General features: G+C 44.9%; 1 long non-coding RNA gene across 2 annotated transcripts; it reads right to left on the reverse strand.

Moving 5' to 3' along the window:
• Positions 1-3,951: 3,951 nt before the first annotated feature.
• On the reverse strand, positions 3,952-15,952 carry LOC132219035 (uncharacterized). 2 transcript variants are annotated; one of them, XR_009449353.1, is made up of 5 exons: positions 15,664-15,952; positions 14,439-14,841; positions 13,358-13,478; positions 9,372-12,546; positions 3,952-8,694 (listed from the first exon to the last, which is right to left on the reverse strand). It is a non-coding gene; the product is annotated as an uncharacterized LOC132219035 (long non-coding RNA). The 2 variants fall into 2 exon arrangements; XR_009449354.1 differs by lacking the exons at positions 13,358-13,478; positions 14,439-14,841 and having other exon boundaries at positions 9,372-9,522; positions 15,464-15,952.
• Positions 15,953-21,143: the final 5,191 nt, after the last annotated feature.

Raw genomic sequence — 21,143 nt, forward strand, 5'->3', positions numbered from 1 at the left:
ATTGCTTAGATTATCTCTCTCTTTTGTGACATATCTTTTGGTGGGTAGGACAAATACTAATAATATTGGCACCTTAGGCCAATGTAGAGTTAACTCTTTTCATCATTTTTATATTACATTTTACAGAATGCAGTTCAGCATGGAGGATAGGCATTAATCCATTTACATATTTTTATTAACAATGTATACTCATGTTGGAATTAATTATTAACACTCATGATATATAAGACACAGAGTTTGGGAGTATTGAGAAGAACAGTCTGAGACCTAGAAAGGGCAGGCAACTTTCCCAAGTTTCCATGACATAGAGATGGAAGAGCCATGATTAGAATTCAGCTTTTATGATCCTTAGTTCTGTATTCATCCAACTTTCTTCCCCTCATGGGGGTAAACTAATTCACCCAGAACCTGCTGTGGATAGAAGGCAGTTCAACTCATAACTTAGAAGAATAAGAGTATCATCAAGAATGGTGCCACCCAATTCTCTTCTGGTCTTAAAAAGGCGCTCCCTTGGCACCCTCTCTGATTGAAGGAGAGAGAGAGTAGTTCACAGACAGTTGGCAAGAACTAAATGCCAGTGAATTCCCAAGAAGAGAGTATTCATATCTATACTTAGGTAGAGTCCATGGAAAACACAGAGAAATGAGACATTGGAGTGTTTTTAAAAATTATTATTGTTGAACCAGGCCCAGAACCCAACTACAGAGCCTATAGGTCTGGAACTTGGCAGTACCCAAAATTAATGGTATCGTCATAAAGTTTATATATAACATATATATATAACTTCTTAAGCCATGCACCAGGAAGGAGGCTCATATAGGGTAACCACCTCAGCCCACCCATAAATAATCCATGTTAATATCCTAAGAGAGGTCATGGACTGGAGTAATGTGCTGACATCTGGCTCCTCCTGGCAGGATAGCCTGGATGGGCTAACCAGATGGCCTTTAATTAGTGGTGGGTTGTCCCAGCAGAGGGCAGCTTGGGCAGGGATCATTATTTGGACTACCCACCTCATGCCTGGCTCCCAGAACTCTTGGCATATTGTCAGAAGTGCCACTGTGGTTACTGCCAATAGGTCTGATGTCACTGATGGCAGCCTCCTGGTCTACCATCATCATCGGAGGGAGGCCCCACTTTGGAGCGAGTCTCAGCAGAGATGCGATGGCGCAAACAGGCTGGGGAAATGTGGGAGATGGATGAGGGTGGAGAAAATGTGTGGAAGAAACGTGCTGTCAAGAGAGTTCCCTACTGGACCTTTGGGTTTGGGAGCCACTGTTGAGGCGTATTCTTCTTGAACTCAACACATGCTGAACGCTTTCAGCAGTAGGAAGAGGTATGAACTAGGGAGTGAAGGTTTAGATGTGTTTCCTACTACATGCGAGCTACATGCCAGAGGAAAGTGCCCATAGGTTATTATAAAGAACCAAGCTGCTGAAGGATCACAAGTTCTATTGCCCATATATTTAAATTAAAAAGTCTTCTGTTTAGGTTATAAAGAAAAGATGATATACTGTCTCCAACATGGAACACAACAGCCAGCAAAACCATGTCTTCAATTCACCAGGTCCTGAAAGTCTTGAGAACAACTTGGGCCCTGAGCAGAGTGAGGCAAACTTTAAAATAAAGCAAAGTAAAATAATCCCTATGGTACCTGACCCTGAGCTGGGATGTTTGTGCCTTCAAAGTGAGGTTAATTTTCAGTGAGGACCAGAGCTAAGCTGTACTATCCACAGTAATTTGTGGTCATGTGAGCATTTAGCCAACTATCTGTTGGGTTTTCCCTGAAGTTTACTTTTCAGGATGTGACGGTAGTGGGAATCACTCTTAGCCCGCTCAGCTCTCTTCAAACTGAGTAGAAACAAAAGGGCAGCATGATAATAGTTATATATGTCTTCAGAACTGTAAGCAGTTACCTTCATTCACTTGTCTGGTCCCTCAATAAATTGACAACGTGCATAGGTCAAGGTTCACGCTGAGACAGTTTTCAAGACTTCAGAATTGGCATGATTTGTTCCATTATGGCAAAATCCTAAAAAGCCAGGGAGAATGTATATGCATGTGATTTGGGGAATGCCTGGATGGGAGCTGTCTCTTCCCCCCAGCACAAAGCACATTGTACAAAGACCTTGTTATAGAGCGGAGGCCTCCTTCCATGTCAGACAAGGTGACATTGAGGAAATCTCAGGGAGCAGGTCAAGTCTTCCTCATTACAGCGAGTCATAAGACTCTTGGGATGTAAATAAATCACAAGAAGGATCTGGTCAATTTTTTTAAAAAATCTTGATGTTTTCCCTACATGTATGTAGAATATCGCCAATCAAATATAATATTACAAGGGCTGAGAATACCAAGGAGAGGAAAGATCACAGTGATTCTGATGTGAATGAACTTCTTGGATTTAAGTTTAAAGTTATCTCATGTCAAAAGTTACAAAGGGTCAGGCTAAGGCCCGGAATATTCTTCATGGTCTGAGTGCTTTCATTATTCTTCATTAAGGGGTTAATGACATATGTATATGTTGTATTTGTTTGTGAATTATGAAGTATGGATACGTTTGATGTGTTTGTTTAATTGATAGTTAGTCTATGCCTTCTGTACTTTGGGCACCATTTTAAGTGTGAGCAATGTTGCAATGAACAGCAACAAAAGACAAAACCCCTACTTTCTCAGATCTTACATGTTAGCAGGGGAGATAGAAAATAGCTATACTAATCCATGAACATATAACATGCAGGTACCTAGAAGAAGGAAAATGACACAGGGAAGAGGGACAGTACCTGACTGGGGTAGGAGGTGTGCCCCTGTTGTTTGTTCAGAGAGCAAGATCTCTCGCTAATAAATTAAATTTGAGCAAATGTCAGAAAGGAGTGAAGCAGCGAGTCCTGGGCTTATCTGGGAGTAGAATGTTCCAGGCAGAGGACATAGTACATGTAAGGCCTGCAGGCCTCATGGAGATAAAGGAGTTCCAGGGGCTCAGTGGAGCAGACCCAGCCCGTGTCCAAGCGAATGAAGATGCGGGCAGAGTGCAGGCGGGGCCCAGAGCACGTGGGCTCTCACACAATTTTCCCTCTGTGATTTCAAGTGAAAGATTTTTTTCCACATGTTTGTCACCTGTGAGACTCTGACACTGCAAACGCAGCCAGAATTTCTTGAGTGCTTGCTGTGTGCTGGCTCCTGTCATAAGTGCTTGCCTGTGTCACATCATTTTCTCATCACTCCAACCTTCCAGATGTAGATTCTATCCTCACCCCCTTTCACAAGTCAGGAACCTAGGCTGGAAGGTTCAACAACTTGCCTGCTAATAGCCACTGGAGATTCCAAAGGAAACAAGAACAAGCCCCAGGGGTTAAAAGGCCCACCGTGTTGTTTGAAACCCCCACTTGGTGACAAAACTCTAGTACAGCGGTTCTCAACCTGTGGGTCGCGACCCCTTTGGCAGTCGAATGACCCTTTCACAGGGGTCGCCTAAGACCATCCTGCATATCAGATATTTACATTATGATTCATAACAGTAGCAACATTACAGTTATGAAGTAGCAACGAAAATAATTTTATGGTTGGGTCACAACATGAGGAACTGTATTTAAAGGGCCAGAAGGTTGAGAACCAGTGCTCTAGTAGACTTAGCCTGGTCTGTGCTCTTTGTCTTTTTTATATATATACTAGAGGCCCGGTGCACAAAATCATGCATGGGTGGGGTCCCTCAGCTTGGCCATCAATCAGGGGCCGATCAGGGCCATCTCACCCAGTCCTGATCAGGGCGATGGGGGCCAGCCAGCCAGGGAGGGACCGCTAGAGGGCTCTGGGGCGTGCCTGGCCCTCTCACCCAGTCCTGATTGGCCAGACCCTAGCAGCGAGCTAACCTACCAGTCAGAGCATCTGCCCCCTGGTGGTCAGTGTGCGTCATAGCGACTGGTTGAGCGGTCGACCAAATGGTTGACTGATCGGTTAGACACTTAGCATATTACGCTTTTATTATATAGGATTGATTTAATATTGATTTCAGAGAGGAAGGGAAAGGGAGAGAGAGAAACATCAATGATGGAGAGAATCATTGATCAGCTGCCTCCTGTACACCCCTCATTAGGGATTGAGGTTGCAACCCGGGTATGTGTCCTGTCCAGGAAATGAACCATAACCTCCTGGTTCATAGGTCAGTCCTCAAACACTGAGCCACAATGGCCAGGCGAGCTGTGCTCTTCTTACGCAAGGGAGCAAGGCAGGAGAGAGCAAGAGATAAACCCTTGGGAAGAGCCAGTCTCTCCAGACACTCACTGGGCTTCTAAACCCCTCATTCTCCAGAAGCCTTCGCTCTCTGCTGGCCCCTGGGTTTATGTTTCCGTTGATGCCAAGAATGGAGCCAAGTGCTGAGAAGTCCTCTGAATTCTCCTCTCCGTGTGGTTCGAAGTGGAGGGGAGCCTGGGTGGCAGTGCCAAGGACCACACCTCCTCATCAGGAACATGTAATTAAAAGAGAAAGAAAAAGGGGGTAAAATGAGCAAAGAAATAGCCACCCACCCCCATTTTTCTTAAACACGTGCTGCTGAGCGCTCACACGCAACCCAGCCGCCGTCCATCACTCGGGGCCTCGGGACGCTGATGAAAACATTTTCCACCTGGCATAGGCAGGCATTAAACACCCCTCCAGCCCAACCTGAGACTTGGACCGTCCGTGGAGATATTTTTAAAACCATGACACAGAGGAGTGTGACACACTTGGTTTTCTCAGTGGGTGGGTAGAGTGTTATTCCATGTTGTTCTTGTCACGCGGCCCAACATTATAAGTGTGCACTTTATTACTACACCGAGAAGGCTCTGCAGCCCAGCCCGGCACAGTGTGTTCCCAGCCAGGGGATGGCAGCCCGGACGGCGCAGGGAAGGGGGAGTGGAAAGTTGCTGGGCACACAGGTTACCTCTCCGGCTCTCCCTCGTGCATTGAGTTTATGCTCAGCAGGGCCCCCATTGCTATTTAATACTCTGTATCCACCAGTTGCTGTCCTTGGGGAAATTGTAGATATATAGTGACACCTCATTCATTTCTTAAATGACTTTTTTTTCACTCTCTTTTTCTCCTCCTTTTTCTTTTTCTTCATGGGAGGTTGTTCTCAATATCACACATAAAACGTATGGTTGAGTTAGGACTAAAGTATCTGTGTCTCATCGTTTTCATGCAGAAGTATTAGCCCAGGGCCTTCACTGTTTCCTTGGGACCGATCAGACAATAATGTGCCACGGGAGTGGGGCGGTGGGTGGGTGTGCCCTGGACACAGGCAATACCATGGTAAATTGAAGGTAGAAAATGTAAAAGCAATCAGGAAAGCACTGAATGGTTGGTCTTTTTATTGGCATCTTGTACTAGCAATTCTAAACAACTTCAGTGGTAAAAGACTCCTCCCCATTGGAGAGGACACACTCATCACACACACACACACACACACACACACACACACACACACACACATTGGTGAGCTGAGTATCATGGGGTTAGGAGGTTAGTTTGGAGGAGAATATTTTGCTTCCACATAAAATCAGTGCCCTCTGGGTAGAGTTTAGCTTATTTCCCACTAAGTGAGATCAGTATTTCCTTTTCCATGAATAGCTATCTTATTTTACTCTCATAGAAATATAAATGTTAGTATCGTCTGAGGAATGACAAAAAAAAAAAGAAAAATGAAGAAACACCTGTAGAAGCAGCGTGACACACTGGAATAATTAAAAAGTGAATCTCAAAGGAGTGTCTTTGCTCCCACATTTAATCCAGCAACAGCAAGAGTAACTGTCCAGAGTAACCTCTAAAACTATGCCCATATGATAGGCCTAGGCCAATCCGTCAGCATTTCGGGTTTAGAACAGAAGTCTGCAAACTATGACCCACAAGCCAAATCCAGCCCAGGCCCTGTTAATAAGTGTTCTTGGCACATAGACACGTGCACTAATTTACAGATTGGCTGTGACTGAATTAGCACTGCAACAGCCAAATTCAGTGGTTGTGACAGAGACCTTATGGCAGCAAAGCCTAAAAGATTTACTCCCTAGCCTGTCTCAGCTCGGGCTGCTCTAACAAAAATGCCATAGACATGTATTTCTCACAGTTCTGGATGCTGGGATGCTGGGAAGGTCAAGATTTGGATGCCAGCATTGATGGGTGCTTGGTGAAGGACCTCTTCTTAGTTTACAGATGGTCATTTTTGTGTTATATTCCCACCTGGCAGAGGGAGAGAGAGAGAGAGAGAGAGAGAGAGAGAGAGAGAGAGAGAGAGAGAGAGAGAGATAGATCCTGTCTCTTCTTATAAGGGCAGCAATCCCATCATGAGGGCTTCACCCTCATGACCTAATCGCCTCCCAAAGGCCCCACCTCCCAATACCATCCCATTGGCGATTAGGGTTTCAATGTATGGCTATTAGGGGACCACAAACATTCAGCCCTTAGCACAGCCCTTTATAGAAAAAGTTATAATATTGCAATAAGCTCCTATCCGGACTCACTGTTCTTCTCTTGGTCTCTTACAATTCATTTCCACCAGGGAACCAGCACTATCTATAAAACATATATCAGATCATGATAGTCTCCTGCTGAAAACTGTCTATTACTTTCCCATAACAATTAGAATGAAACACAAGCATCAGGCCAATCCCGGCTGACAAGATCCTTCATAGTCTGGCCCCTGTCGATGGTCATCACTCTTCCGTCTGCTCAGGCACTCAAAACTTGCTGTCCTCCTCAGACATGCCATGTTCCGGACCTCATGACCTGCACACTTGCTCTGCCCTCAGCTCGAGTGCTTTCCTTCCAGATCCTGCAGGAGCTTGTGCCTTTCTGTTTCAGGAAAATCTTTGCTTTAATGTCACTTTCTCAGAGTCTGTCTTTGACCATGATGAACAAATAATGCCTCCAACCTTCCCTGCCTTCTGGTACATTCTATCCCCACACCCTGTTTATTCTTCTTTGTAGCTTTGGCATGCACTGCAGTGAGATGTGTTGACTGATGAATTTGTCTGTGCAATGAAAGGGTACAAGGATGAGTGCTCTGCTTGGGACCTGAAGAGCTGGAGAATGGTGACACCATTCACTAAGATGGGGAAATCTGTGGGAGGAGCATATATGGGGAGGAGAGGGTAGAGAAAGGTCAAGATTCCCATTTGGGGCATATTGTATTTAACATATCTATTAGATATTGGGGTGGAGAGGTCTGGTAGGTAGTTGAATATACATGTCTGGAATTCAGGGGGAGAGATTAGGTCTAAAGATAAATGAGTCATGAACATATAGATATTTAAAGCCATGATTCTGGTTGATATCTGCTAGACTGTGTAGATACAGAAGAGAAGAAGGGCAAGAGCTAATCTCTGGTGCAAAAGAGTATGTAGAGGATGGGGAGAGGTGGAGGAATGAAGGGAAGGAGATTGAAAAAGAGTAGCAGGAAAACCAGGAAAGTATAACATACAAGAAGCCAAGTGAAGCCCTAACCGGTTTGGCTCAGTGGATAGAGTGTCGGCCTGCAGACTGAAGGGTCCCAGGTTCGATTCCGGTCAAGGGCATGTACCTTGGTTGAGGGCACATCCCCAGTAGGGGGTGTGCAGGAGGCAGCTGATTGATATTTCTCTCTCATTGATGTTTCTAACTCTCTATCCTTCTCCCTTTCTCTGTGTAAAAATCAATAAAATGGTTTTTAAATAAAAGCCAAGTGAAGAAAGATTGCTATTCTACATGTTGCTATGATCTCCAGGTAAGGATTGAAAATTAGTCTTTTAATATGGCCAACGGCTGAGACCAGAACATGTAACAGTAGGCAAAAGCCTGGTAAGGAAGGATTGAGAAGAGCTCATAAGGTGAAGAAGTGGAGGCCGAATATAGGTCACAATTTCAAGGCGTTTTGGTCTATGGCAAAAAGAAAGTCAAGTGATAGGTAGGCTCAGTGGTTGAGCATCGACTTATGAACCAGGTGGTCATGGTTTGATTCTGGTCAGGGCACTTGCCCGGATGGCAGGCTCAATCCCCAGAAGGGGGTGTACAAGAGGCAGTGGATAGAAGATTTTCTCTCATCATTTGTGTTTCTATCTTTCTCTCCCTCTCCCTTCCTCTCTGAAATCAATAAAAAATATATATATTTTTTAAATTGATGGCTAGAAGAAGCCTTCAGGAAAGGGGAGATATTCCAGTGCACTTAGAGACTGATGAGAATGAGACACAGAGAGAAGAGATGATATTGAGGGAAGGGGACATGATTGAGGAGCAGTCTTTAAGTAGGCAAGACAGGATGGGAGATGGTGGACCAGCAACAGAGTAGGTCCCCGATGGCTACAGTCTGCAGGGAAGGCAGGATATATGGGTACTGAAGGAGGTGACAGGTGACTCATTTTAGGTGGATGAGGGCGTTCTCTTCTGCCTACTTCTGTTTTCTCAGTGAATAAATATGAGGTCATCAACTGAGAGTGAGGAGGTGGCTGTAAGGGGAGAAAAGCTGTGAAATAATGGCCTTGGAGAATGGGATTGTGAATTGACCAGAAGAAGGTAGTAGGATTGCCAGGCAATGCTGAGGTCCCTAGTGAGGTTTGTGGTAAAAAATGCACGTGACCAGACAGACAGCTCCGCTTTATGTTTTTCTCCAGTTGTATTCAGATCTTCTGGTGTAGGTGCAGAGTCGGTGGGGAGCTGGGTTGAAGCTGGGTAGGAGATTTCCAAGTCAGTAGGCTGGAGGAAGAGATGGAAGCTGAGAGTTTATATAAGGCAGTGATTATAATGATGGAAAGAAGAAAATGAAGGGCATGAAATGGTTTAAGGAATGGTGCCAACGGAAGAGTCAGTGAATTATCTGGAAGATGGCAGGTAGTGGTTGGAGAGTGGGATCCTTAAAAATGAGACTTGGAAGGAAGTCTAATGCTATGGGCATCCAAGAAGCTGGGGGTGGAGAGGCTAGAGGATGGAGACATGGTCTGGATGACAGAATGTGGAGCAAGTAAGACACACAACCCTTCTCTAGACCTGGTGTCCCTGGGAAGAAAAAAGAGCCACTGCTAGAAAGCTGAAAGGGAAACCATGACCTGGAGGGAAGGCTGGATTCCGCTGTAGCAGGCATTCACAGAGAACATCCATAGAAAAGCATAAGGTTATGGGGCATTTTGATAACTAGAGACTGAGTTATAGATCCCAGTGGAAGGATTTTGAGGGACTTTCCCTGTGTTTTAATTTCTCCTTTTAATTAGGATACTAGTCATATTGGATTAGTGCCCACCTAATGACCTCATCTTCGCTTGATTAAATCTTCAAATACCCTATTTCCAAATAAGGCCACATTCTGAGCTACTGTAAATTAGGACTTCACCGAATCTTTTTGATTGGGGGAGAGGGGAGTTGTGGGGGAAACCAACCCAGTCCGTAACAGGATGTGATGGTCGGAGTGGCCATTGATGTTCTGGCAGGCTGGTAAATTTTTGGTGGTAAACTGCAATGGCGTGCGTGAGGGGAGGAGTCTTGATGGTGTCTTGGGTGGGGAACCAGCTTTCTCCTTGGGCTTGTTCCCTGCAAGAGTTTGTAGAACAAGATTAGTTACAACAGGGGAGGGATGGTCTCACAAAGAACACATTCATTCCTGGACCACACAAAGCTTTATGGGTCTTCCATAGGGACAACTGTAAGCAGGGTGGTGGGCAGTGCATTTTATCCTGCTCTGGTCCATGATCATTCTACTCATTATACTTCAGCTACACTATTCTATCTCTGCCTCAAAAGAACACCTGGATCGTTCCAGCCTGGGGGCCTAGGCCCTTGCCATCCCATGGCCTCAAAAACACTTGTCTCCAAGCTTCTCGTGTTGGCTCTGTCCCATCATAGAGAGCTCACTACAGAGGTCACCTGCTTAGAGAGGTCTTTCCTGGCTATTGCATCTCAGGCACTGTCACCTCTTTCACTGTTTTCTTCATCATTTTTCCTGAAAAGGTACCATTCTTACATTTGTTCATGTTGTTTAATGTCAGTTTCTCCAACTGGTCTGTAAGCTTCACAAAACAAGATTATATTCCCCCTTTTGTTCACCAATGACTCACCAGTGTGCAGAACAATGTTTACCATGTGTAGGTGCTAAATAATAACAGCAAGAACAAAAAGAGCGATAGTAATAATAATCTTGGATGAATAAATGTAGGCGTATACAAAGCATGTCGTTTAACCTCTCTCATTCATAAATTAAAGACTTTGACCTAGGTATTATCATCAAGATCCTTCCCAATCTTATAATGCCAGTTATATAACAGCCAGATATGATCTGTGAGACCCACAGGAATGTTAATGCTGAAGGTATATGCAAATAACTCAAGGCCAAGAGAAGAAAGTTCCCATGTGTTACACCTTGAAAAAAAATCTCTTATCAAGTCAAGATAAGTTATTTAATTTGAGCAAAGAATGGTTTTACTAACACCTTTCCTTCCACTTCATGTTAATCCTTTAAGCTGAAGGAAGACGAGATGGTCCCACAGGTGTGGCTGTGCTAACTCAGCCACCATCTTGGACCTTGGGGTGAGTTCCTTTGGTTTTGGTTTATTCCTCATGTGCTTGGAGTATAGATGGCACTTCCTAAACTGTAGAAGTCGTCTCATTCTCCCAAGAATCACAGTTGATACTGATCCAATTTCTTTAAGTCAAAAATAACTGATTTCATCCATTTGCTTCTTTCTGCCACTGTAATTAATTTAGAAACTACTATGGCCCATTCTTGACATAAGGAGAAGGGAATTCAACCCCTTTCTCAAGGTCCAAATGTCTAATATCTCCTCCCTTCCAAGCTCAGCTAACCATAGGTCATCTGGTGGCCCACCACCCTATTCCTTTATTCTTTGGCCAAAGGATGCCACTGATTGAAGAAGGAATTTGAAGCAGCAAAGGTCACAGTTATTTGGCAAAGGTCTCGTTCTCATGGACTGTGCTCCCGGGTTGCTTCTTTTACGTTTTCCAATTCTGTATGTGTTCTTTTACTGCCTTACAGAAGTGTCTTTCTTTCTCCCAAGTAATGGCAGCCTAACTGCCCCTCTTCCCTTTCCTTTCCCCTAATTCCAAAGCACATGTACAGGTTCCCCCCTCCTGGGCAGGTTCATGTGCCTCTGGGTGTTGTGGGGTCTACAAAGGGCTGAGATGGAAGGCAACAACTGGGCTCTGCCAGTAGTGGAAGCCGCTGCAGTGAGGAGAGAGAAGGCAGGTGAGCAGAAGAGGCAAAGCCTGACTCTTCTGGTGACTGGTCTAAGGCTTCTTACTTGAACTTCTGGTTTTATAGTTCTATAAAAGGCAGCTGACAAAAGAGATCCCGTTTTGGGAGGGTCCAGCTGGCCAGGCTGAGCTGGGAGGAGCAGCCCCAATGTTTGAAAGCCAGACCTGACTTTCATCCATGATGTCAGAGTGGCATTGGCTTCCCAGTGAGCCAGAGGGAGGGAGCCCCAGCCCCAGCCCGCTCCCTATCCGGTGCCAGGAGCCTCTTCCAGTGCTGCCTTCCTGGCGCGTCTGCAACAGCCTGCTCCTCTTCAGAGACTCTGTAGAGCTTGGAAGGGAAGCACCCTCACTCAACTGGTGGGTGCCGCTGGGGCAGGAGAGCCTTGGGCCTCCCTCCTCTGACCCCCGCCCAGACCAGGGTTGGCCCCACTCTGTCCCCTTTCAGTCCCATGGTGGATGCAGGAAGCCTGAGCAGTTGGCTGCTCTGAGCCCCACATCCTTTCAAAGACCTGTGTTCCCGAGCCCTTGGGCCATGGCCACCCTCTCTGGACTTGGGGTGCCAGCCTCAGGTCCCTCCTCTGACTCAGAAGCTGGCGCTGGACCCGAAAGGAAAGTGTTGGGTTGAGTGGTTGTTTTCAATTAAATCCAATCTGAAGAAGAAAAAAATGAAGACACTTTTCCCCCCTGCTTATTCACATCAAACTCCATGCTCTGGCCTGAGCCGGACAGTTTCCTGTGGACAAAGCAGGTCAGCTCTCCAAGCCCTTGGGGGCCAGGGTGAAGCAACAGCTACTCCTCAGGCCTGACTCAGAGGAGGTTCCTTCCTCCCCGCCAGGAGCAGGGCTGACCCAGGGAGAGGCCCGAGGAGGGAAGGGCAGGGCAGTTGTGAGGGGCGCTGAGCGCGTGTTTAATGAGTCTCCAAAGGTTGTAGAAGGGGAGAGGCTCTGGCAGCCGCAGGTCCCACGTGGGTCCAACCTGCATGGTCATCTCCTTCCTGTGGAGACTGACCAATTCCCCCTCAGAGTCCTGGCAGCCAGGCCAGGCGAGCAGGGCTGTAACACAACCCCGCGTGGCTGGAAGGGCTAAGACCATCGGTCTCCATCCAGAATCACTATGCTGTACACCTCAACTCTGTTTCCACCTTGTCCTGGCTTTTCTGTGTGGGTGATGTCCAGTGACGCATTATTCCTGGACCCGTTCATTCAACTGTCACGTGCTATTTTCAGGGCCTGCTCCGTGCTAGACAGCACTGCATGCCAGGTAGGCCTTCAGGGGGGAGCTTAAATAAATGCAGCTTCCCTGGTTAGCAAATTCCTCGGAGAGCAGGGCTCTGTCAACAAAGCTGCCCTGGAGACAAAGGGTACTTGGGAAATGGTGTTCTCCTCTGTGCTACGTGAGGCTAGGCATGGCGATGGCCCTAGGATCCTCATGGGCTGTATGTGAGGATACACATGGTTCCAAGACTGCCTCCTTCTCTCTGATATGAAGGGCCCATATTGGAGATCAATTTAAAGAAATCTTCCCAAGAAACTGGAAATGGAGTTTCCTCCACTCAAAGCAGGGAAGAGGGACTCTACCATTTGCCAGACATTCTTACATTCATATTCTCTCTTTCTCTCTCTCTCTCTCTCTCTCTCTCTCTCTCTCTCTCTCTCTCTCTCTCTCTCTCTCTCTCCTCCTCCTCCCCTCCCCCACTTTACTATTCATTAACTAGCCAATGATTAAATGTAATGAAAAAAGAAAGCCTGCAACAAGAGAGCAGCCCACTGTCTTGGTAAAGAAGTGTGTGGGCCCTCTCTGCTTCTCTCCGTCTTCTTTAATGGCGGCTGCCCCCTGAGGCCAGGTCCAGGTTCCAGGGCTCAGCTGTGGAGCACACAGACAGGGTAAGGACTGCGTATGGCAAGTGGCCTCGTGACTCACATGCATTGGCAAAATGCAGCTTCAACAAGTCACCAATAATAAGAGAAACCACAAAGCCCAGGGCTCCGAAGGAGGCTGGGACCCCCGACGTCAAACAGGACAGCTGGGTTGGACCTGCACAAACTCTTCATGCCAAGATACCTCCACCTCCCTGTGGGCACAGGTCACCCTGATGTGATGCTGATTTTGATAGTCAGGAGAGGCTGCCAGTGATCCTGGTCCCACCTGTGAGACTCACAGGAAAAGGCCAGCAAAGGTGGGCCTGGAGGTGCAGAAGATTCCAGGTTCTTTCTTTGGAAGGCTGTACCAGCAGTCTCGGAGTCAGAACCATGGAAGGGCACTGGTGCTTGGCAGATAAGCTGTAAAGCAGAGAATGCCTCCTTGATTTCAATCCTTTTGAGAAAATATTCAACTTTATAACATAACTAAACTGATTAGCATTGTCCTCATTCTCAGCATAACATAAGAAGGAGTTCAATGCCCTGAGTCACTTCGCTTGTCTACCTCTTCCTGACTCTAGGTTCCCTTAGGCTCCCTGAGCCCCGTCTTCCTCCTTTGGAAAGGGAAGATAGTAATAGCAACATCATTGTGTGGTTTGGAAGATTAAATGGGTCAATGATTAAAAAATGGACATCATAGCCAATCAGTAAATACTAATTTCCTTGCCTCAGTCCTTCTTGTCTACATCAGATTAAGCTATAATATCCATATTGTTCTAATTGGGGCCTAGCCTTCTGCCTTCAAAAATGACCATAATTACATAGTTCTCAAAATGGCAGAAACTATTATGGTTTAAAAATCTACAGTGGGGATTAGAGATTCCACAGTCTCCATTGACCTGTATTTCCTTCTGATCTTCTGAAGCCCACTTGCTTTTACTCTGTCCCCAGCAGCAGTGACACAACCTGGGTCTGATCTTCAGCTTATAAATAATGCAGCTCTTTGCGGCTTCCGTGACCCTCCATGTCACACGGATGGCACTTGGGAAGCTCTTCATTGAGAATATTTGTTTGCCGAGGTGTCACTAGTGTTCGGGCCCAACATCATGTTCTGAAAAGGTAAGTGCGCTGGGTTCCTATAATGCATTCCTTCCCTCCACACTTACATGTCAGGAGGAGGCCAGGATGGTTTAATCAGGGAAATATGTCCCAAAGACTTTTACCTCTAGGCCTCTCTCGTGACACAAGGCTGGGATGACGGAATGCTGCTCCCATCTGATAACTGGTTTCTTGGCCGAGGTGAAACCAACCTAGGAGGCAGAAAGCCAAATCCTCAGGCCGGGCCCCGAGCAGGCATTCCCTGCTGCTGTGCTCACCCACCTTACAGGGCAGAGAGGACTCTCCTTGGTGCCTACACCCATCTGCGGAGCAGGCGAACCACCTGTAGCACATTCTTTCCACCCAGCAGATGATGGACTCTGAGCTCTCCCAGAACCACCAGAAGCAGCAAACAGGGCGCTGGGAAGGACTTCCTGAAGGTCCTGGAGTTGGTGTGGGTTCTTCAGGCAAGACCTGCCATGATCTTGGGTCATGGTCTGGCTCTGCTCAGCCACCTGTGCACCCTTCTCAGGTGGTTTCACCCCTGCGAGATGGCAAGGGCAGGTTCAAATGATCTCTATGGCCTATTGGAGTTCTCAGGCGCCTCTATGTCCTGTTCTTCCCATTTTCAGTATTAGGGTGATGTCTTTTTTATCCGAGACCATGAGTGGCATTGCAGCAGTACCTAGAACAATGTTTTTTGATGTATTATTAACTGTGTCTTATTTTTCAATGCTATCTGTTAACATGTCTATGTGAACAATTAATTACCATGTCAATTAGACAACTGTCTAATGACTATTATTAGACAGTCTGTGGACTTGTAAGTGCTGCACTGGGCTGGCTCCTCGGGCACAAGACAAATGACAGCCGGAGCCTCTTCCTTAAGAACTTAACATTCTGATGGGAGAAGACGGGAAACAAACATGGAAATAACAATAATACTAACATAGTGAGTGTTCATGGAAAAATTGGGTGATGTGATAGAGGATAATTGAGAAGCTATTTGGATAAGTTGGAGCAGAAAAGGCCTTCTAAGGCGGTATCGTAGGAAATGAGAGGGAAGGGGATGAATATTTCAAGTAGAAGTAACAAAAGTACAGAGGCCTGGTGAGCTTGGAGGCCAGGAGAAGCCCTAAGAGATCAGCGAGGCCCAGATCACTAAGGCCTCCTAGGCCAGGCTTAGGAGGCTAATTTTAAGTTGGGGGGAGGGGGGTATGATCAGACTTCTGTGATTGTGAACTGAGCTACTAAATTACAGGAGATTCCCTGTAATTCTAAGTGTAAGTAAAATAATTTATAGTCACATTTCAATGGGAATCCGTGGGGAGAGCATAGCGGGCTGTTTAGTCGACTGAAGCCTCATTCTAAGTTGATTTGGCAAGTTGTGTCCTAATGATGGCTGAGGAGGAGGTTGGTGAGCCCAAGTGGAGAACGCATGAGGCTCAAGGTGTGCTTGGGTGAGGAAGCAGGGTGAGGAAACACAGGAGGAGATAGGAGAACGTACCTGGGATGACCCTGCAGGAATAATCAGACTTTGGTAGAGATAAAGTAGAAGCAGGCTAGGGATCACTGGTGTCTGAAATAGAGGAAGAGAAGTTTGTAACCTGAGAGAATTATGACCAACACAGACCCTCACCCCTCAGGTTTTCCACTCCTTAGGTGAGCCTTAAACCTGGGAGACTGGCCTGAAATTAGACAATTAGAAATTACTCCCTGACTTCCCTTCGTCCACCAACTCTTTCCTAGTGAAAAGGGTCAATATGCACTTGGATTTTTTTTCTTGCCTCAACATCTGTAATCTTCTATTCCCTACTTATTCTAATTTACATTAGAAAAGGTTTGTTGGTTAATTGTGAAAAAAATAATATTTAGAATAATTTTTTAAAAAATATATTTTATTGATTTTTTACAGAGAGGAAGGGAGAGAGATAGAGAGCCAGAAACATCGATGAGAGAGAAACATCGATCAGCTGTCTCCTGCACATCTCCTACTGGGGATATGTCCGCAACCCAGGTACATGCCCCTGACCGGAATCGAACCCGGGACCCTTCAGTCTGCAGGCCGACGCTCCATCCACTGAGCCAAACCGGTTTTGGCATAGAATAATTTTTTTTAAAGAAAAAGCAAGTAATAACATTAACCCTATTCCTGCCACTGAGTCTATTTTTAATATCTGATATATTTATTTTCAGTCCTTTCGTATATGTGCTTATGGATTTTCCATATTTCAGTGTCATTGAAATAACATTGTATATTTAATTTTGTGCTCTTATTTTGACAATGAATTTTTCTATATCATTGATTGCTATAAATCATTAATTTAATGACTGATATTCTTTATAAGGACATACCTGTATTTATTTAACTATTTCCCTATTATTTCACTTTTAAAAACTAATTGGGACTTGATACATGTAACAGGTGTTCTACATAAAAATGTATATGTACTGTTCCATTTACAACAACCCTATGGTTGGGTACCATTTTAAATTCCCATTTTACAGATGAGGAAACTGAGGCTTAATGAGGTTTAGTGACTCACACAAAGTCATCCCAGCTAGTAAGAAGTGGAGCCGGAGATATTATTACTTCAGGGTATTCTTATCATTCCATAATTATATCTGCAAATAGTTTCTCAAGATAGCTTCTCAGAAGTGGAATTTCTGGATCCAAGGGTGTAACCTTTGTGTGTTCTTGACGGTACTCATGAATATTGCCAAACCGCTTTAGAGCAGACCCCCCAGCCAACACTGTCTTAAGCTGTCCCTATCATGACATCCTTTCTCCAGACACTTTCCAGGATTGAGGTTCATTTTGCGGTTGTTCACTCATGAGTCTGAACTTCCATTTGTTCATACATTGATACACTTGTATTTTTCTTCAATGAATTGTCTATTCAAACCCTCTACCTAAGGCCAACTGGGAGTTTCTCAATAAATTTGGAAGGCCCTTCACATACTTAGGGTATTATTTGCTTTGGTATACATGTGGCAAGTGTTTTATTTTGTTCTGAGTTTGTTGTTTGCCTTTTCATTGTGATTTTTTTTTTTTATGTGTAGCTGAGATTTGCAGCGTTTTCTGTAAAGGGCCAGATAGTAAATATTTTAGACTTTGTGGGCCATATGTTCTGTATCGCAACTACTCAGCGCGATGTGGTAGCCAGAAAGCAATAATAGATAATACATCAATAGATAATGGGTGTGGTGGATGTTGCCCATGGGTTGTAGTTTGCAGACTCCTGATGTTAAAAATTTTTTTAATCTTAAATTAAGAAATCCACCAATCGCTCCTCTTTGAGATTTTCTTATGGCTTTTGTATTCGTGGAATCCACATACTGAATGGTCACCTCCTGACCTATGGAGACACTGGGAACACACCCAGACTCCAATCTGGTAGATAGTAACAGTTCAACATCTTGTCCCTCTAGATGCTCCTTCCACTTCCCTCCACACATGCCATAATGCCTTCCTTTTGCTTTTCTTTTTGTCACCCTCTCCCTTACGTGCGGGAATGTCAAGGAAATTCTTCTTGTCTCCCACAGAGCAATGTTGATCGCTCTGCCTTCTGTATTGCCTCCCTTTCTACCTCATGAACATTCTCCAACAAATGAGTTCCATTCATAAGTGGAATTGTGGTGAATAAAATTTCCCCCATCTCATTGCACATAGACAAAGTAAACCAATCTTGACATCAGAGATAGATCCATCTATATTTTATTTTGGCTTCTTTTTGGGCAATTGACTATTTAGTACTTTCTTGGTCTTTATATTGTGGTGTATGCTTGGGGAAAGGATGCCAACTTTATTTCAAATAGTTAACCACTTATCCCAAAAATAGACTTGGGTATATATAGAAGAGCAAGTTTGTGATTAAATATGGCATTTAAAATGAGACAAGGAAGAATCATTAAATAATGCTGAGACATCTTCTCTGTACATTCTCTCCCTATCAGTTCTACCACCACCATGCTGTTTTGATTACAATCTATTATAATAGCTCTTTTAAAAATGCCTTGGCTACTTACACCATTTCTGCTTCCAGACAAATGTTAGATTTACATTTTCAAGGGCCCCTTGAATATATGCTATTAGGATTTTTATTGAAAGTATTTAAATCATAACATAGGAAGAATTTATATCTCTATATCTTCTGATCTTCTGACCGAGAATATCCAAGTCTTATTTTATATCTTTTTAATAATTTTGTTTAGTATTTATCATCACTGGTCTCAATTTTTTTTAATTTCTTCTTTGAATTGAGAATTTTGAAATTTATTAACTGGGGATTGATGCTATAAGAGCATAATTTACTAGCATTTCCATGTGGGATTTTTACATCAATAATCATTAATGAACGGATCTTTGATTTCCTTCTATAAAAAGCACCCATCATTCTTTTATTGGGTCTTTGTTCTCTCTTTTCCTCTTGGCTTTTCTCACTCTTTAACCTTCTTTCTGCACACTGGGTTTTAAGTCTGTTCCATGTCACTAATTCCATTTTCTACAGTGTCATTTTATTTTTTACCATCTCCAAAACAGACGTTATTTCTGACCAGGTCTGTGTCATTTCAGTTGTCCTATTTCTCTTCAGTATCTTTTATGTTCTGTGTTCATTGACTCTGTCCTACTCAAAGGTTGCAAAAATGACTTGGCATCTATGAGACAAAGGAGAAAGTCAAGAGGAGACAAGTTGTCCAGCGGGCGTGGCTCAGTTGGTTGGAGCATCATCCCATGCACCAAAGGGCTGCCGGTTTGATTACTGGTTAGGGCATGTACCTAGGTTGTGTAGGTTGTGGGTTCGATCCCCAGTCTCTCTCTCTCTCTCTCTCTCTCTCTCTCTCTCTCTCTCTCTCTCTCTCTCTCTCTCTCTCTCTCTCTCCTCTTTTTCTTCCACCCCCTTCTTCTCTCTAGGTATGTCCTTGGGTGAGGATTAAAAACAACAACAACAAAAAAGTGGAGGCAAGTTAAAATGAAAAGATTGAGGAATAATGAGGTGGTTTTGTTTGTTTTAATTCTGCTACTTCCTAGAGAGGATAATTTTCAGAAGTATGCTTTTTTTTATTCTTTTATTTTTCAAGATAACATTCTGTTTTCTTTGAGTTTGACTATTTGTCTCCCATGGGTGTGATGTGATTTTTTTTTCCCCTCTACTTGACCTGTAAGGAAGAGAGTTCTATCCAAAGCAGTGTTTGCGAAGAGCTTCTACATGTGGCCTCTTCTTAGCCTCCCTCGCTGGTCACTCCTGGGCTGATTGAAACTGTATCTTACCTGGAGGATAAGTTGACAAAATTAATGAGTCCATTAGTCCATGAACTGTAAAGGGACGGGGTAATGGACACATTTCCCAAGCCCCACATCCAGAAACCTGATGGAGATTTCTGCCAAGATGTCCATATCTGAGACTTCCAGGCCTGAGCCGACTGTGCTCTGCCAGCTGTCGATAGTGACATTTGCTCAGCACTTCTCTTAGATCTCCCAGATAGGCTCCGTACGGCTCTGCAGCAGGAATGCACAGAGCCACGGGAGCCCGCCAGGAGTGTAGGAGGCAGATACACTCTGTCCTACAAATCTCGTTTCCAGGCACAAAAGATGCAAGCAGTGACTCAGCCTATGAGTCAGTGATTCCCAGCTGTGTGGGTGCTGATCACGAGTCCCAGAGGTTAAGCATGGGCCACAGAGCATGGAGTGTTGGTCTGGAACAGGCCAGGAGCCTGGTAGAGGCCAGAAGGACCTCTGGGAGGAGATCCTAACTGAGCCTCTTTGGGATCCAGCGACAGGCATGGTAAGATAAAGATGGAAAGGGGAGGAATGAATAACAAAGGTCCACACAGCCACTTCAATCCTCTTGTCCAGCATTAAATCATTCTTCTGAAAGGCAGTAGCACATTGTGGTTAAGAGCTCAAAGTCTACCTTCTGTTAGTAACTTCTGTTAGTCAACCATTTTGGTGCACCCCTTCATCAAGGTGTGGGGCCGAGTACCAGCTCATCAGCTGGCCTTTAGGCAGGGCCATGTGACTACTTTTGGCCAATGAGCTGTGAGTAAAAGTGATGGTTGTCATTTCCAGAATATAACTGCTCCCGCAGGCTCTTCACTGTCATGTTCCCAGACCATGAGATTTTAAGTTGGTGCAGCCTCCCTCCGACTGGGTCTCTGTGTGACTGCATGGGCCTGTAATATATATGAGAAACAAACTTCTGTGTGTTTTTTTAAGCCATGGGATTTGAGGGCTACTTGTTAGGCTTTGAGGGTTCCTGATTACCGAGGCATAACCTAGATTACTTTGACAAACACAGACTCTCATTAACTGTGTGATCCTGGTCAACTCTCCCAATCCCTCTGAGTATCAATTTCCTCATCTGCCACATGGAGAAAATCAAAATAAATTGCTTGCGAAGTCTGAACCAATGTAGCCAGCACCTAATACATGTGCTGAAAATGTGACCTCTTAGCCTGACCTCCATGAGATAAAGAGCAAAACGAGTGCTCTTCTGTCAAATTATCTCAACTCAGATCTGAAAAGAGAGTCAAAGAGAGAGGAAGAGAGAATCCTTGGGAAACATCTCTCAGTTACAGAGCCATTAATGGGATCCTCATAGAAACAGCCAGCACTTTCTTGCCCAAGTCGCACATGCCACTGCGTTCAAGGCCCCACGAGCTCTTGAGTTACCTGAGCTATTTTCAGAGAAGTATCTGAGGAGAATAAAGGTTCTAACTCCCAGGACCACATTCCCACGTGCATTCCTCACCCTCTGTATTAAGTTCCAAGATGGCAGCGGCAGGCTCTGGGAAAGCAGGATTGATTTCTAGAGGCCCCTCCTTATTTTCTCTCAGCAGGCAGGGAGGCTGACTCAGGGTGTGGTTCCCCTGCCTGCCTTCTCCACACACATTCTGCTTGGGGTGTCTCAGCATACCAGAGGTGTGGTTAGGTAGTATCACTCCACCCATGAGGTGTCTTCTTGGCCAAGCCTCCCTATCACCCAA

Source organism: Myotis daubentonii, chromosome 16, assembly GCF_963259705.1.
Source record: "Myotis daubentonii chromosome 16, mMyoDau2.1, whole genome shotgun sequence".
Lineage (NCBI taxonomy): Eukaryota > Metazoa > Chordata > Mammalia > Chiroptera > Vespertilionidae > Myotis > Myotis daubentonii.